The 17,672-nt window shown below is 37.6% G+C and overlaps 1 protein-coding gene and 1 pseudogene across 1 annotated transcript in view; one reads left to right on the forward strand and one right to left on the reverse strand.

The window, feature by feature from the left end:
- Positions 1-17,672, forward strand: part of SH3GL2 (SH3 domain containing GRB2 like 2, endophilin A1) — a 263,888-nt gene that overhangs the window by 35,691 nt on the left and 210,525 nt on the right. The gene's annotated exons all lie outside the window — the stretch shown is intronic.
- The window catches only part of LOC119505065, a 46,328-nt pseudogene that overhangs the window by 14,440 nt on the left and 14,216 nt on the right, over positions 1-17,672 (reverse strand).

The raw sequence follows: 17,672 nt of genomic DNA on the forward strand, positions 1-17,672 counted from the left end.
AAATATCCAGCTGATGTTACTGAAAATTAAAATGACAGAATATTGTGTTCAGATAAGCAACAACAATGGCTATATTTTTGGCAAGAAACCACCTGATTGCCCCTCCTCCAAGCCATCTGTTCCCTGTAGTTCTGAATGTTCGGTAATTTTAAGTGCCCCAGAGGAAGACAGCATTCTTTCCTTTGTTGTGTGCTGTAGGTTCTCAATGTTTTTTTTTTTTTTTTTTTTTTTGTCAAAAAAATTTTCTTTGTTAAGAAAATTGGTTAAGGAGATTGGAGAAAATCTTCGTTTGCTTCTTAGTGCTTTCCAATGATCATTTCATAATGCAAATAATGAAATAGTGACTAGGAAAAGGATGGTCAGGAAGATGTGTTTATACCTGCACAGGAGTCATTTTAGCATTGCACTGCTTTGTTGGTATTATACAGTCACTTGGAAATTATTATTTTGGTTTTAGCAACATGAAAAGCATTCCCGTTCCCTCCTCCCTGACTAAGCTCATCTTAAGGCCACTAAATTACCAGGGCCTTATTTGGCAGGCTGCCTGGTAAATCAAATGAATGACTACAGTACTGGAGATCTTGTGTGGTCACTTTCTAAAGGGTTTTGTGATTCCTTTGTGCTCTTGTCTCCCTTTCCTTCTTTGGTGTATAGACTCAATTATTTGCTTTTGTTTGAGAAGGCTTTGGGCAAAATGCCATTTATCTATCTTTTCATCTTTAAGAGCAATGCTTTCTTAACAGATTTCTTTGGGAGTTAAAATTCTTTCTTTAACCTGGTTACTATTTTTCTAGGTGCTACAAAGTGTTGATCATTCTCAGCAAATTACAAGCATTCTTTTCTTCCTCAGCATCCTAAGTTGTGTTTATTTATGTGTGTTTGTGTGGTATGCATGTGTCATGTTTAAAATACATGGCTTCTTGTTATTTTTGTGTGTGTGCTAATGAAGGTGTCAGGGATTGATTTAGGTGATGAATGTACAACTATGTAATGGTACTGTGAACAATCGAATGTACGATTTGTTTTGTATGACTGCGTGGTGTGTGAATATATCTCAATAAAATGAAGATAAAAAAATAAAATACATGGCTTATGTTTCAAAATAAAAATAAAAAATAAAAATCCTTGCCCCTTTTAGACTTGGAAATTAACATATTTGGGTTAGCCAGATCCCTCTGTTGGAGGGAATAAGAAAGATCAGATTGAGCCCTTATGTCAGAGAAATTGATTTGGCTGGATTTCAGGGAGCAGGATGGACTGGCCCACTAAAGATCTGTGTCAGTATCTTTAGTGACACTGGAATTGGGGCGGGATAGCTATTTTCTGCAAAATGACCAACTCTAGGGAATAAGGGCAGGCAACCAACATTCAGTTAGAAGCTACTATATGTCAGGGAGTGTTATATGAACACAGTGTACGTTCATGTGTAATACAGTGATCTTTTGAGCTATGTATTATTATTACTTATTACCAACACTGCTTCATGAATGGAGAAAATGAGGCTCAGAGGTTAAGTATGGTTTCTGAAGTTCTACAGCTAGGCAGTGGGCTATAGAGGCTGCTGCCCCAAAGCTGATGTCCTTTTCTCCACTGCCTCTGTTAAGTGATGTTTGTCTTGGCTGTATTTCTGCCCGTATACTTTGAAGAGCACATTTGTTACAAGGTGGTGTGACTAATGGAAAAACCAACAGACATAGAACAAAAATGCAAGGTCCCTTAAGAGATTCAGATTTCCAAATTCTTATTTACCAAATGGGGTACAGCAGCATTTCCGAGTACAGTGGCAAGCTTCTTGGGATGCACAGAGGTGTGTCCAGCTGCCAGTGGAGCTCCCTTCTAAGTAAGCCCTTCCCTCTCTGTTCTGAGGTGCCTCTGCCCTTCTGGCCGTTTCCATCTACTGTGGTGACTGGCTGTGTGCTGCCTGCTTACAGGTGCCAACTGACTGGTAGGGTAACCTATTGCTGAGTGTTTGTTGCAGTTTGGTGAATCATAGATTCCTGGTAAGAATCCCCTAGCAGGCTGAGGCTGTAGACTTGCTCCCAAAGTCTGCTTCTGCAGGAAATGTTTTCTGGACTTTTTAGCAATTCAAATAAAGCCATGTAAGTGACCACCTATACTTTCCATTAATAAATTGTACTTTTAGAAAAGTATAATCTTTCCATTTGTCAGTCTTCCCCATAACACTTTATTTTTATTTCCCCCATTAATACATGTTCGTTATGAGAACAAAAGATAAATGAAAAAAAATCACTACTCTATCACAAAGAGATTCTCATTGAAAGAATTCTGTAAATTCTTTTCTATAGAAAAAATTTAATGCTAACTTTGTAAAACTCAGTCAAATGGCAGTGTAATAATTTTGATCTGTTGATAATTTGTTCTAAGAGTTTGAAAAATGGGTTTGCACCATTTTGCTTTCTCAACCTCATGTTTGGTTGTAGTTCTATGAATAAGAAAGTTAAAATTTATGCTCAGTGGCAGGGACTCAGTGAGGCACTTACGAGAATTGAGATTCTGAATCAGTCTGCATTCTGCTTTCTCAGAGGACTCCTAATTAATGAGGCCATTGTTCAGTAGTGGAGAGTTATTTTCCCATTTTATTTATCCTACATCAGCCTTAATATTTTAAGGAAAGTTTTATTTACCAAGCTATTCTGAGTAAACCTGTGGAAAAGAGATAAACTAGGAAGCCTTAAGAATTTTTAAAAAAGAAATGCAAAGCTAGCAGAGAGGCATTATGATTGTGTGATATATAGAGTGAATCAGTGACCCATTTTTCAGGAAGTTGGCAGCTGCATTTTGTTTTCATGGGGAGGAAACAATATATGGGTACAACTTCAACTGTAGCTAATTGGTTGTAGTGATACTTTTAAATAATTGAAATCAACAAGAAATAATCTGCCAAAACTAATTCTATATGCCCTAAACTAATAAAAGAAGCTGTTATTTTTTGTGTGGAGATGTTATTTTAATTTTTTTGTGAGGTGGTGGAGGGGAGAGGAGGAGGCTGAAGACCTGGGAGTTCGATAAGGCTACAAATGACAGAGAAAAGTAAAAAAAAACTAGATGATAATGAATTTTTCTGAAATCATGACGGGAAATAAAATGTTACTGCTTTATCTGTTAAGAAAAAAAGCAAGAGGGTTTCAGGCTTCAGAACCATCTCATTCATCAGTAAATTCATTGTTTTGCCTCTTTACTAATATGTAATTTGCTGTTTTAGTAGAATTTTTGCATCTTAACTTCTTTGGTTCCTATTCTAAAAAGACAGGTAAAATTAATTTATATGCTTATTTTTAACTTTAATTTTATTTCTGAATATATGACATAGTCAGCATAATACAAAAGATTAGATAGTGATATCTCTGTCCTACTCCTCCCCTTAGCTAGTAACCTCCCCCAGAGGCAACTGATGTTACTGTTATCATCTGCTTCCTTCCTACCATAGTCCAGGCACATGTTCTCTTCCCTTCCCTCCTTTATTTACAAACACATTGTGGCATATAAACATAACAATCTGTATCTGTTGTTTTCACTTCATGTACTTTGGAGCTCATTCATATCAATACACAAGGCTTTCCTCCTTATAGTTGTGTAGGATTCTGTTGTATTATGCTATCATGATTTATTTTACCAGTTTGCTGTTGGTAGATGTTTAAGATGTTTCCAGTTTGCTCTTATGAGCAGTGCTGCAATTGATAAACATGCATACATTGGTAGATTTGTTTAGAGAGAAGTGGAAAAAGTGGCCGAAAGACTTTAGAATGGTTCCAGGAAGTTAGATCTCTCTGTCAGTGATTCCCAGGGCTCCTTGGAACCCTCCTCAGGGAAGTAGACATGATTGGAGTAGAAGGAAAATGGGATTTCATGGCCAAGTAAGTTTGGAAAATGCAGTACTCTGTTTTATTTTGGAGCTTTGTGAAAGAATTAACATGTTAAAGGCTAATGAGAAGTGAGAAATGGCTTGTTTGGAAAGCTGTAAGGGGAGGTGGGTTAGATACCTGGAGAGGAGCCCACAGTTTGGCTAAGGTCTTAAGTTGTAAAATCATGTTGCATTTTGGGACAAAAGCAGGAAGTTCATTTTGACTGGGGTTTAAAGTATTGTAGTGGTGGAGAAGAATGGTAAAAACTTTCCAAAATAAATAGCACCAGAGCAGAAGCTGCAGTTTGGAGTTCCACTGAGGTCATTAAACTATTTTTCTTTTGTTGCTTGTGCTTTGGGTGTAAAATCTGAGAAACCACTGTGTAACGCAAGATCCTGAAGATGCTTCCCAACATTTTCTTCTAGTTTTTTAATCTTAAATTTAAGAAAAAATTTAGTCTTTTTTCTTAAATTTAGGTCTTTGATCCATTGTGAGTTGAATTTTGTATATGTTGTGAAATAGGGGTCCTCCTTCATTCTTTTGCATATGGATATACAGTTCTCTCAACACCATTTGTTGAAGAGATTATTCTTTCCCTATTGAGTGGGCTTGGCAGCCTTGTTAAAAATCAGTTGGCCATAGATATGAGGGTCTGTTTCTGAACTCTCAATTCTATTCCATTGGTTGATGTATCTGTTCTTGTGCCAGTACCATGCTGTTTTGAACACTGTAACTTTTTATTAGTTTTAAAGTAAGGAAATGTGAGTCAGCCATCTTTCTTTTTCTTTTTCAAGATTTGGTGATTGGCTTTTTCATTTCTGCATAGAAGGTTGTTGGAATTTTGATTGGGATTGCATCAAAAGTGTAAATCACTTTGGGGAGAAGTGACATCTTACCAATATTTAATCTTCCAATCTATGAGCATGGAATATCCTTCCACTTTATTTAGGTCGTCTTTGATTTCTTTTAGCAGTGTTTTGTAGTTAAAGAGTGTAGTCCTTTACATTCTTGGTTAGATTTATTGCTATATATTTGATTTTTACAGGTGCTGTAGTAAATTGATTTTTTCTCTTGTTTTCCTCCTCAGATTACTCATAGTTTACAGAAACTGCTGATTTTTGCGTGTTGGTCTTGTACCCTGCAACTTTGCTATATTCATTTATTAGCTTTAGTAGATTATTTGTAGTTTTTTGGGACATTCTCTAAATAGGATCATGTCATCTGCAAATAGTAAAAGTTTTATTTCTTCCTTTTCAGTTGTATTCCTTTTATTTCTTTTTCTTGCCTGATTGCTCTTGCTGGAACTTCTAGTACAAGATTGAATAACAGTGGTGACAGTTGGCATCCTTGTCTTGTTTCAGATCTTAGAGGGAAAGCTATCAGTGTTTCACCATTGAGTATGATTTTAGCTGTGGGTTTTTCATATATACCCTTTAGCAAGTTGAGGAATTTTCCTTCTATTCTTATTTTTCTAAGCGTTTTTATCAAAAACTGATGCTGAATTTTGTCATATGCCTTTCATGCATCAATTGATCTTGTGGTTTTTTTCCTTTCATTTTGTTGATGTGATGTATTACATTGATTTTCATATGTTGAACTACCCTTGCATACCTTAGATAAAACCCAATTGATCATGGTGTAAAATTCCTTTGATGCACTTTTGGATTTGATTTACAAGTATTTTGGGAGGATTTTTGCACCTATATTGATAACAGAAATTGGTCTGTATTTTTTTTCTTATACTATCTTTATCTTGCTTTGCTATTAGGATGATGCTGACCTCAAAGAATGAATTAGGTAGTGTTCCCTCATTGCTCAATTTTTTGGAAGAGTTTGAGTTGTATTGGTATTAATTCCTCTTGGAATGATTGGTAAATTCACCTGTGAAGCTATCTGGTCCTGGGCTTTTCTTTCTTTGGAGGATTTTGATAGCTGATTCAATCTTTTTACTGGTAGTTGGTCTGATGAGATCTTCTATTTCTTCTAGAATCAGGATGGGTTGTTTGTGTATTTCTGGGAATTTGTTCATTTAATCTACATTTTCTAATTTGTTAGCATACAGTTTTTCATAGTTTCTTCTTATGACCCTTTCTGTTGCTGTAAGGTCAGTAGTAAAGTCTTGTAAGTAGTAATGTCTCCATTCCCATTTCTAATTTTATTTATTTACATCATCTCTCTTTTTTTCTTTGTCAGTTTAGATAAGGATTTGTCAATTTTATTGATCTTTTCATAGGAACAACTTTGGGTTTTGTTAATGCTCTCTGTTTTTTAATTCTCAATTTCATTTATTTATTCTCTAATCTTATTTCTTTCCTTATGCTTGTTTTGAGTTTAGTTTGCTGTTCTTTTCCTATACTTCCTCCAGGTATGTGGTTAGGTATCTTTATATGTCATTTCAGCTCTTTCTTCTTTTTTAATGTAAGCATTTAGGGTTATCAGTTTCCCTCTCAGCACTGCCTTTGGTGCAGGCTGTAAGTTTTGATATGTTGTGTTCTTGTTTTCATTCATCTCAGGATATTTACTGATTTATCATGTAATTTCTTCTTTGATCCAATATTGTTTAAGAGTGTGTTGTTCAACTTTCATCTATTTGTGGATTTTCCAGTTCTCTTCCTGTTACTGATTTCCAGACTCATTCCAGTATGGCTAGTGAAGATGCTTTGTATAATTTCAGTCTTTTAAAATTTATTGAGGCTTGTTTTGAGACCCAACATGTGGTTTGTCTTGGAGAATGACCCAGGTGCACTTGAGAAGAATATGTATCCTGCTGTTTTGGGATGCAATATTCTGTAAAAATCTGTTAGGTCTAGATAATTTATCATAGTATTCAAATTCTGTTTCCTTACTTGTCTTCTGCCTAGATTTTTTTTTTAATATTCATTTTATTGAGATGTATTCACATACCACACAGTCATACAAAACAAATTGTACATTTGATTGTTCACAGTACCATTACATGGTTGTACATTCATCACCAGAATCAATCCCTGACACCTTCATTACCACACACACAAATAACAAGAATAATAATTAAAGTGAAAAAGAGCAATTAAAGTAAAAAAGAACACTGGGTGCCTTTGTCTGTTTGTTTGTTTGTTTGTTTCCTTCCCCTATTTTTCTACTTGTCCATCCATAAACTAGACAAAGGGGAGTATGATCCTTATGGCTTTCCCAATTCCATTGTCACCCCTCATAAGCTACATTTTTATACAATTGTCTTCAAGATTCATAGGTTCTGGGTTGTAGTTTGATAGTTTCAGGTATCCACCACCAGCTACCCCAATTCATTAGAACCTAAAAAGGGTTGTCTATATTGTAAGAGTGCCCACCAGAGGGACCTCTCAGCTCCTTTTGGAACCTCTCTGCCACTGAAGTTTATTTCATTTCCATTCGCATCCCCCTTTTGGTCAAGAAGATGTTCTCCATCCCACAATGCCGGGTCTACATTCCTCCCCGGGAGTCATATTCCATGTTGCCAGGGAGATTCACTCCCCTGGGTGTCTGATCCCACATAGCGGGGAGGGCAGTGATTTCACCTGCCAAGTTGGCTTAGCTAGAGAGAGATGTCCACATCTGAGCAACAAAGAGGCATTTGGGAGGAGGCTCTTAGGCACAATTATAGGGAGGCCTAGACTATCCTTTGCAGCAGGTCTTCCCAAGGGCAAATCCTGTGGTAGAGGGCTCAACTCATCAAACCACCAGTCCCCTATGTCTGTGGGCATGTTAGCAACCCTTGCGGTGGGGCAGGCCAATACCCCTGCATTCTCTGCCAGCTCCTCAAGGGGGCTCTGCATAATTTTTTCCTTGTTTTTTTTTTTTCAAATCAGCTGTATGAAAAATTAAAAAAAAATTAAAAAAAAAAACATACAATTAAAGAACATTTCAAAGAGACCATAACAAGGGAGTAAGAAAAAGACAATTAACCTAAGCTAACTACTTTCTTCCAACAAGTTCCTACTCTACCCCAAGAAATTAACCTAATATAGCAACATTTCTGTGATCTTGTTCGTACTATACCCATCAGAAATTAACAGACCATAGTCGTTCTGGGCATTCCCAGAACATTAAATTTACCCACGATAGCTTATCTGTTCTTATTGGATTATTGTTCCCCCTTCCTTAATTACTCTCTATTGCTAGTTCCCCTACATTCTACATTATAAACCATTTGTTTTACATTTTTCAAAGTTCACATTAGTGGTAGCATATAATATTTGTCTTTTTGTGCCTGGCTTATTTCATTCAGCATTATGTCTTCAGGGTTCATCCATGTTGTCATATGTTTCATGACATCGTTCCTTCTTACTGCCATGTAGTATTCCATCGTGTATATACCACATTTTATTTATCCACTCATCTGTTGAAGGACATTAGGGTTGTTTCCGTCTCTTGGCAATTGTGAATAGTGTTGTTATGAACATTGGCGTGCAGATATCTGTTTGTGTCACTGCTTTCCCATCTTCCGGGTATATACCGAGAAGTGCAATCGCTGGATCAAAGGGTAACTCTATATCTAGTTTTCTAAGGAACTGCCAGACTGACTTCCAGAGTGGCTGAACCATTATGCAGTCCCACCAACAATGAATAAGAGTTCCAGTTTCTCCACATCCCCTCCAGCATTTGTAGTTTCCTGTTTGTTTAATGGCAGCCATTCTATTGGTGTGAGGTGGTATCTCATTGTGGTCTTAATTTGCATCTCTCTAATAGCTAGTGAAGCTGAACATTTTTTCATGTGTTCTTGGCCATTTGTATTTCCTCTTCATAGAACTGTCTTTTCATATCTTTTGACCATTTTACAATTGGGCTGTCTGAACTATCGTCATTGAGTTGTTGGATTTCTTTATATATGCAAGATATCAGTCTTTTGTCAGATACATGGTTTCCAAAAATTTTTTCCCATTGAGTTGGCTGCCTCTTCACCTTTTTCAGAAATTCCTTTGAGGTACAGAAACTTGTAAGCTTGAGGAGTTCCCATTTATCTATTTTTTCTTTTGTTGCTTGTGCTTTGGGTGTAAAGTCTAGGAAGTGTCCACCTAATACAAGGTCTTGAAGATGTATTCCTACATTATCTTCTAGGAGTTTTATGGTACTTTCTTTTATATTGAGATCTTTGATCCATTTTGAGTTAATTTTTGTGTAGGGTGTGAGGTAGGGGTCCTCTTTCATTCTTTTGGATATGGATATCCAACTCCCCCAGCCCCATTTGTTGAAAAGACCACTATGATCCAGTTCAGTGACTTTGGGGGCCTTATCAAAGATCAGTCGGCCATAGATCTGAGGCTCTATCTCCGAATTCTCAATTCGATTCCATTGATCTATATGTCTATCTTTGTGCCAGTACCATGCTGTTTTGACAACTGTGGCTTTATAATAAACTTCAAAGTCAGGGAGTGTAAGTCCTCCCACTTCGTTTTTCATTTTTAGAGTGTCTTTAGCAATTCGAGGCATCTTCCCTTTCTGAATAAATTTGATAACTAGCTTTTCCAGGTCTGCAAAGTAAGTTGTTGGAATTTTGATTGGGATTGCATTGAATCTGTAGATGAGTTTGGGTAGAATTGAGATCTTAATGACATTTAGCTTTCCTATCCATGAACATGGAATATTTTTCCATCTTTTAAGGTCCCCTTCTATTTCTTTTAGTAGAGTTATGTAGTTTTCTTTGTATACGTCTTTTATATCTTTGGTTAAGTTTATTCCTAGGTACTTGATTTTTTTAGTTGCTATTGAAAATGGTATCTTTTTCTTGAGTGTCTCTTCAGTTTGTTCATTTCTAGCATATAGAAACATTACTGACTCATGTGCATTAATCTTGTATCCCGCTACTTTGCTGAATTTGTTTATTAGGTCTATCATCGATTTCTTGGGGTTTTCCAGATATAAGATCATATCATCTGCAAACAATGACAGTTTCACTTCTTCCTTTCCAATTTGGATGCCTTTTATTTCTTTGTCTTGCCGGATTGCCCTGGCTAGCACTTCCAGCACAATGTTGAATAACAGTGGTGACAGCGGGCATCCTTGTCTTGTTCCTGATCTTAGGGGGAAGGTTTTCAGTCTCTCACCATTGAGTACTGTACTGGCTGTGGGTTTTTCATATATGCTCTTTATCATGTTGAGGAAGTTTCCTTCAATTCCTACCTTTTGAAGTGTTTTTATCAAAAAGGGATGTTGGATTTTGTCAAATGCTTTTTCAGCATCTATTGAGATGATCATTTGATTTTTCACTTTTGAATTGTTAATGTGTTGTAATACATTGATTGATTTTCTTATGTTGAACCATCCTTGCATGCCTGGAATGAACCCCACTTGGTCATTGTGTGTGATTTTTTTATTGTGTCTTTGGATTCAATTTGCACGTATTTTGTTGAGGATTTTTGCATCTATATTCATTAGGGAGATTGGCCGGTAGTTTTCCTTTTTTGTAGCATGTTTGCCTGGTTTTGGTATTAGATTAATGTTAGCTTTATAAAATGAGTTAGGTATTGTTCCATTTTCTTTGATGTTTTGAAAGAGTTTAAGTAAGATTGGTGTCAATTCTTTTTGGAAAGTTTGGTAGAATTCCCCTGTGAAGCCATCTGGCCCTGGGCATTTATTTGTGGGAAGCTTTTTGATGACTGATTGGATCTCTTTGCTTGTGATTGGTTGGTTGAGGTCTTCTATTTCTTCTCTGGTCATTCTAGGTTGTTCATAAGTTTCCAGGAAATTGTCCATTTCCTCTGCATTATCCAGTTTGTTGCCATACAGTTGTTCATAGTATCCTCTTATAATTTTTTTTAATTTCTTCGGGATCTGCAGTAATGTCACCTTTCTCATTCATTATTTTGTTTATATGGGTCTTCTCTCTTTTTGATTTTGTCAGTCTAGCTAGGGGCTTGTGAATCTTGTTGATCTTCTCAAAGAACCAACTTTTGGTGTTATTTATCCTCTCGTTTTTTAATTCTCTATGTCATTTATTTCTGCTTTAATCCTTGTTATTTCTTTTCTTCTACTTGGTTTAGGATCGATTTGCTGTTCATTTTCTAGCTTCTTCAGTTGATCCATTAGTTCTTTGATTTTGACTCTTTCCTCCTTTTTAATATATGCATTTAGTGCTATAAATTTCCCCCTCAGTACTGCTTTTGCTCCATCCCATAGGTTTTGGTATGTTGTGTTCTCATTTTCATTCATCTCTATATATTTAGCAATTTCTCTTGCTATTTCTTCTTTAACCCACTTGTTGTTTAGGAGTGTGTTGTTTAACCTCCAGGTATTTGTGAATTTTCTAAGTGTCTGATGGTTATTGACTTCTAATTGTATTCCATTGTGGTCGGAGAATGTGCTTTGAATAATTTCAATTTTTTAAATTTACTGAGCCTTGTTTTATGTCCCAGCAGATTATCTATTCTGGAGAAAGTTCTGTGAGCACTAGAGAAGAATGTGTATTCTGGTGATTTGGGATGTAATGTTCTATATATGTCTGTTAAATCCAATTCAGATTTATCAGATTGTTTAGGTTTTCAGTTTTCTTATTGGTCTTCTGTCTGGTTGATCTGTGTATAGGAGAGAGTGATGTGTTGAAGTCTCCCACAATTATTGTGGGAACATCAATTGCTTTCTTTAGTTTTGCCAGTGTTTCTGTCATGTATTTTGTGGCACCTTGATTGGGTGCATAAACATTTATGATGGTTATTTCTTCTTGTTGAATTGCCCCTTTTATTAGTATGTAGTGGCCTTCTTAGTCTCTCAAAACATCCCTGCATTTAAAGTATTTTTTCTGAGATTAATATTGCTACACCTGCTTTCTTTTGGCTGTAGCTGGCATGAAATATTTTTTTCCATCCTTTCACTTTCAATTTCTTTGTGTCCCTGTGTCTAAGATGAGTCTCTTGTATGCAACGTATTGATGTTTCAGTTTTTTTGATCCATTCTGCGAATCTATGTCTTTTAATTGGAGAGTTTAATCCATTTACATTCAATGTTATAACCGTGAAGACATTTCTTGAATCAGCCATATTATCCTTTGGTTTGTGTTTGTCATATGCATTTTTCCCTCTCTCTATTAATATCCTTTAATGTACCTATACCAAATCTCTTTAGTACCGAACCTTTCTCCATGTCTCTCTCTCCTTTCTTTGTTTCTCTGTCTGTAGGACTCCCTTTAGTATGTCCAGTAGGGCAGGTCTCTTGTTAGCAAATTCTCTCAGCATTTGTTTGTCTGTGAAAAATTTAAGCTCTCCCTCAAATTTGAAGGAGAGCTTTGCTGGATAAAGTATTCTTGGTTGGAAACGTTTCTCACTCAGAATTTTAAATACATGGTGCCACTGCCTTCTTGCCTCCATGGTGGCTGCTGAGTAGTCACTACTTAGTCTTATGCTGTTTCTTTTGTATGTGGTGAACTGCTTTTCTCTTGCTGCTTTCAGAACTTGCTCCTTCTCTTCCGTGTTTGACAGTGTGATCAGAATATGTCTCGGAGTGGGTTTATTTGGATTTATTCTATTTGTAGTTTGCTGGGCATTTATGATTTGTGTGTTTATGGTGTTTAGAAGATTTGGGAAGTTTTCCCCAGCAATTTCTTTGAATGCTCTTCCTAGACCTTTACCCTTTTCTTCCCCTTCTGGAACACCAATGAGTCTTATAGTTGGACGTTTTATATTATCTGTCATATCCCTGAGGTCCATTTCAATTTTTTCAATTTTTTTCCCCATTCTTTCTTTTGTGCTTTCATTTTCCATTCTGTCATCTTCCAGGTCACTGATTCGTTGTTCAACTTCCTCTAGTCTTGTACTGTGAGTATCCAGAATCTTTTTAATTTGGTCAACAGTTTCTTTAATTTCCATAAGATCATCTGTTTTTTCATTTAGTCTTGCAATGTCTTCTTTATGCTCTTCTAGGGTCTTCTTGATGTCCTTTATATCCTGTGCCATGCTCTTCTTCATGTCCTTTATATCCCATGACATGGTCTCGTCGTTCATCTTTAGTTCTTTGAGTAGTTGCTCTAGGTACTGTATCTCTTCTGATCTTTTGATTTCAGTGCTTGGGCTTGGGTTATCCATATCTTCTGGTTTTTTCATATGCTTTAAAATTTTCTGTTGTTTTTGGCCTCTTGGCATTTGCTTAAGTTGATAGGGTTCTTTTAGGATTTGTAGACCAATTGAAGTCCTTATCTCTAATTTGTCTGATCTACATCTTCGTGGAGTACGCTTTCTCTAGCCAGCAGGTGGCATCCACGAGCCACCTGTTCCCCTCAAGCCAGTTCTCCCCCGCTTTGCCTTTGTGGTGAGTGGGGGAATGAGTCTTGTGGGGTCCAATTGGTGTACCAAGCTTGTGTGTGTAGTTGGTATGCCTGCCCTGTATATGGGGCGTGTGACTGGGCGGTCAGGGAGGGGGTGCCGCTCTAACAATCAAATCTCCCGGGTATTCCTGGAGTTTTAAAGTTGCTGCAATAGTCTAATCTTTCAGTTCAGTCCTGCCATAGTTTGTCTCTGCCACTGACCCACAAGTCCTTGGTATGGCCCCTGAGACTTGCGAGTGGGTCTCTCTTCCAGGCCGTGCACCCCCTGGTCCTTTGTTGAGGGATGGCTGTGCTATGTCACAGGTGAGTGCCGTCCCCCCAGGGTGGTTCTGGGCTACAGGGCTGCTTAGGGAGGCTCCCAGTCTGCTCAGTGGATGCCCCCCTTTTCTTGGAAAGTTATGGTGTTTAGTGAATTTTCTCAGGCACTGGATTATTGCCTTTTGTCTCAGAGCTCTCTTAATTCTGCTCTTGTTTTGACCTGCCCAAACTGCAAGTCTTTGAGGCTTTCTGTATTGGGCTTCTTAGAGTAATTGTTTTAGAAAAAGAAAAAAAAAGATGGAAAAAAAAAAGGGCCCTCCTAGCAGATCTAATGGGTTATTGACATGCTAAGAGACAAAGCAATTAGGGCCATTAAGGAAAAGTCCATGGGGCAGAGAGATCAGTTTTTCTTCGGGATTTGCATATGAGCCTCAGGGCCTGAGCTCTGCCCTTCCCCTTTCTATGTTCACCAGAACTCCAGAAAGCCTCTGCTTTTCTTTTTGGGCTTTTCTTGCTGTTTCTTGCTATCCCTATCTCCTCTCTGCTGGGCTGGCTGCTCTCAGATTCTCTGGTGTCTGGTCTCAGTCTATCTATGGTTGGAGTTTGGATCAGTAGAATGAGTTTCCGATAAGAGCTGCCACTGCAGTTCTCCCTTCTCCTTCCCAGTGCTGATGGCTACTCCTCCCACGGGACTGAGCCTGGCAGGGAGGGGCGCGGGTCCCCTGGCTGCAAAAACTTACAGACTTCACTGATCTCAGCAGTTCAACATGTTCATAGGTGTTGTATGAAGTATGCCCAAAGTCAGATTGCTCTGCGGTGTCCAGTCCACGCAGTGCCTGGCTTTCTACCTACTTTCTTGGAGGAGTAACTAAAATATACACCTCAGCAATCTGCCATCTTCCCCTGCCCCCCTGCCTAGATGTTTTATCTTTTGATGAGAGTGGTGTATTGAGGCCTCCAACCATTATTGAAGAGGTGTCTATTTCTCCCTTCCATTTTTCTAGTGTTTGTCCCATGTATTTTGGTGCCACCATGGTTAGGTGCATGAATATTTATGTTGTTATTTCTTCTTGGTGGATTGCTCCTTTTATTAATATATAGTGTCCTTGTTTGTTTCTCATAGCAGCTTTTGACTGAAAGTCTGTTTTGTTCAATATTGTCAGATAGCTACCCTGGCTCTTTTTTGTTTACTATTTGCATGGACTATTTTTTTTCCATCCTTCACTTCCAATGTATTTTTTTCTTTGGTCTAAGGTAAGTCTATTCTAAACAACATATAGTTGGAACTTTTTTTTTTTTTAATCTATTCTGCCAATCTGTGTCTTTGGAGTGGGGAGTTTTATCCATGAACATTCAGTGGTATTACTGTAAAAGCAGTTTTGTCCTTTGTTTTTTATATGTCATGTCTTTTTTTCTGTCTTTTTTTTCCTTTATTGCATCCTCCTTTTCTGTATAGTTGACCTTTTGTGATGTATCTGATTGATCCCTTTCTTATTGCTGTTTCTGTATATTTTGACCCACCGTCCTTGTGGTTACCCTGGGGTTTATATTATGCAACCTGTATCTATAACCTAATTTGAAAAGATATCAATTTAGCTTCAATAAAATACATGTTCTCTTCTCTCATATACCTGTTTCCTCTCTACGTTGATTTTGTTCCACTTTATGTCTTTATATTTTGCATGTCCATTATTGAGAAATATGCCTTTTTCTTGTTCAATTGTGTTCTGACTCTTACAGGAACCAAAGAACAGAGTGATATATTGAGGACATGGTATTATTGGGTTTGCTTTTATCCTTTTAGTTACCCTTCTGAAGATCTTCGTTTTTTTATACTACTCACACCGCTCTCTCCTGTCTTCCCTTTTCAAAATCCAGAACTCCGTTTAGATATTCTTGTAGGACGGGTCTTTTGTTGACAAATTCTCTCTGTTTCTGTTTATCTCTGAATATTTAAACTCCTCATTTTTTGAAGGATAGTTTTTATGGGTAAAGAATTTTTGGTTGGCAGTTTTTCTCTTTCAGTACCTTAAATATATCATACCACTGCCTTCTCACCTCCATGGTTTCTGATGAGAAATTGGCATTTAGTCTTATTGAGGGTCCCTTGTATGTGACAACTTGTTCTTCTCTTGCTGCTTTCAAAATTCTCTCTTTATCTTTGTAACTTGACATTCTCATTACTGTGTATCTTGGAGTAGGTCTGTTAAGATTTATTCCGCTTGGGGTATGTTGTGCTTCTTGGATTTGTATATGCCTTTCATAAGAGTTGGGAAATTTTTGGCCCTTATTTTCTCAAATGCTCTTTCTGCCCCTTTTCCCTTCTCTTCTCCTTCTGGGACAACTGTGATGTGTATGTTTGTGTGCTTTGTGATGTCACTCAAATCCCACAGATACTGCCCAATTTTTTCTGTTCTTTTCTCTCTGTGTTCTTCGACTGTATGATTTCACTAGCTCTTTCTTCTGTACAATTTGCTGTTGTATGCCTCTAGTGTACTTCTAATCTCTATTATTGTGTCTTTCATCCCCATAATTTTTTTTCTTTTTATATTTTGAAATTTTTCTTTAGGCTCACACACTGTCTTCTTAATATCCTTTAGCTCTGTATCCATATTTTCCTTCATCTTCTTGAACTAACTTAGGAGATCTGTTTGAACTTCTTTTATTTAGTTGTTCCAAATTCTGTGTCTCCTCTGAAGTTTTAATTTGTTCTCTTGACTGAGCCATATCTTTCTGTTTCTTAGTATGGCTTGTAATTTTTGCTGATATTTGGGCATCTGATTATCTATGAGTTGACTCTGAAGGACAGTTTCTCCCTCTTGTCTAGGGTTTTATTGTTTTATTGGCTTTGTGTTAAGGCTCTTCCTTGATACTTGGGCCTACTTATTCTAGACCTCTTAGCGTATGTTTAACTGTTCAAGATTTTCTTTGTTCTTCTTCATCTAATTCTTGCCCTGGATATTTGGTACAATTGTCAAAATTTCATTTTTTGTGTAATTGTTTCTCCTTCAGGAAAGCTTTCTTTCCTCTGTTCCTTCTCTGGGAATCTTGATCAGTTCTGTGTGTTTTTGTGCAGCTTTTTCTCACCAGCTCATATGATTTGTTTAACTTCTCTCCCTCACTCAGGGTCCTCTTTTCCTTACACTTTTCAGTTCCATGACTGTCCTGTCTTACAGCAGCTCAGTCCCTCCCTCCTTTTTTTTTTTAGACTTTTCTTCTTCCGGTTTCTTCCCTGTTGTGGTATGTCACCCCACAGAACCTGATGGGGGCAATCCAGAAAGGTGGTCCACTCCAGAAAAGTCTGTTTTGTGTTTAGGTGGTTCACCCAACACGGAAACTGGATTGAGTGTGTGCACCTCCTGCCAAGAGTTCTGCTGTGTCTCTCTTGTCTCCCCTCCCGCACCCCAGCCCTGGGCCCTTTTTTATGCAGTACTACTTGGCAGTTTGTGTTCTGCCCAGGGTCTCTGTAGACTTGAGTCCCTGGGTCTGGATATGTGTAAGGTTCTATCTCCCTGCTGTGAGTGGCTCTATAGTCTGCATTTGTGGCAGGAGGGACCCAGGTTATGCTGCCTCTGTGTGACTTCCAAGCTGTGTGGGACAGAGTGAGGGGGAGGGATCTAGACTGGCCAGTCCAGGAAGGAAAATTCCTACCTGAAATTGTAGATTATCTTATATTTCTTCAATTCAGCATTTGTGGAGTCCTTCTCCAGTCTCTCTTCCAGAGTTCTAAGCAAGTGAGATTTGTCCTGTTATTAGGTGGTTCTGAGGGAAGACTTTTCCCAGGAATGTCTTATGTCACCATGTTGATGATATCACTCTTCCTTTCTTCTTTTTTACTGTAAGCATTTAGCGCTACAAATTTCCCTCTCAGCACTACCTTTGCTGCATCCCATAGTTTTGATATGTTGTGTTCTTGTTTTCACTCATCTGAAGATATTTACTGATTTCCCTTGTGATTCTTCTTTGACCCATTCATTGTTGATGAGTGTAGTATTCAACTTCCATGTATTTGTGGATTTTCCAGTTCACTGCTGTTATTGATTTCCATATTCATTCCATAGTGTCTAGAGAAGATGCTTTGTATAATTTCAATCTTATTAAGTTTAGATTCTCGTGCTCAGTAATCTGGGCGTGAGAAAGTGGTAGTTTTAAATTACAGTCCCATAGTGGGAGAGAAATTGAAACATGAGAAAGATTTTTCAATATGGAATTTCAGCAGACTTTATGATTGAATGTGGAGGGAGAGGGTAAGAGTCAAGGGTAAAACCTTTTTCTAACTT

Source organism: Choloepus didactylus, chromosome 10, assembly GCF_015220235.1.
Source record: "Choloepus didactylus isolate mChoDid1 chromosome 10, mChoDid1.pri, whole genome shotgun sequence".
NCBI classification, from domain to species: Eukaryota; Metazoa; Chordata; class Mammalia; order Pilosa; family Megalonychidae; genus Choloepus; species Choloepus didactylus.